Here is a 1,117-nt window from a genome sequence, read left to right on the forward strand (position 1 = left end):
AGAGGAGAATGGAGGAGAAGGGATTGCGGCGTGACCACCCCACCGGGGGGTGATTTCTCACTTTCTGTCTCTCTGTCTCTCTCTGTCTGTCTGGCGAGCTCACGCCCCTATAGTGAAAACCTCTCAAAAAAAAAAAAAGGAAGGAAGGAAGGACAGCTCAGTTGGCCCAGCCAGGAAGATGGTTTCTAGGAGATCAGGGCTGGAAGCTGACCCAAACAGGAACTCTTGCCCCAAACATAGGGATCACCTGACCAGTATGTCTCTGGGCATAACCTGGTTCCATGGGGAGTCCATAGGGAGGGCTGAAAGAATAAGTTGCAAGAGAACATGCCCAGGCTCAACTCCGTTCTATATTTATTAGCGGGTGACCTGGGCAAAGTACTTAACCTTATAACCCTGATGTACCATATCTATAAAGTAGGAATGATACTACTATTCACCTCATAGAACCATTTGAAGGATCAAATGAAACCAAGCATGTAAATGCTTCAGCATAGAGCAAGCATAGGCATTCAGTGAAAGTTACAGCTATAATTAACAACAGTGGCTAGGTCTTCACTGATCCGAGACAGGGTCCTCTCAGGAGTCCACGTAAGCAGTAATTGAAAGTCCATACCAAGAAAGGCAAAATGAGAATGGTACTCCATACCATGGCATTCTGTAGAGTTTTTTTGCTATAGGGTGTATGTGCTCGCAGGAGAGACAGAGAGACACAAGAGAAAAATAACCACGGGATGGCCATGCTACATTCCCTTTTCCTCCATTCTCCTCTTGGGATTTTGGGCACATATGTACACATGTCCAATGTGAGTTTTAAGCTGCCGGGTCCATGACTCGAACTGTGGTTGACTGTGTGGGAGTCTAGCAATGTAACCATTACACCATCTGCTGGTCCTGCTTTTCTTTTTATTTTCTTGTTTTAAATATTTTTAAAGAATTATTTAATTTTATTAATTATTATTATTGTTTTTTAATATGCTATAGAGCACATACACTCAAAGACATACACAGAGAGAGAAAGAGGGAAAAGCAAGAAAGCAAGCTGCCAGGTCCAGAATTTGAACCATGGTCAGCCATGTGGGAGTCCAGCATCCTAACCACCATGCCACCTGCTGGT

General features: G+C 44.0%; 1 protein-coding gene across 1 annotated transcript in view; it reads right to left on the reverse strand.

Annotated features, from left to right (window-relative positions):
* MOCOS (molybdenum cofactor sulfurase) overlaps positions 1–1,117 on the reverse strand; it is a gene marked incomplete at its 5' end in the record, with an annotated part of 52,968 nt that overhangs the window by 29,688 nt on the left and 22,163 nt on the right.

The sequence above is a fragment of the Tupaia chinensis genome, unplaced genomic scaffold, assembly GCF_000334495.1.
Source record: "Tupaia chinensis unplaced genomic scaffold, TupChi_1.0 Scaffold000290_1, whole genome shotgun sequence".
NCBI classification, from domain to species: Eukaryota; Metazoa; Chordata; class Mammalia; order Scandentia; family Tupaiidae; genus Tupaia; species Tupaia belangeri.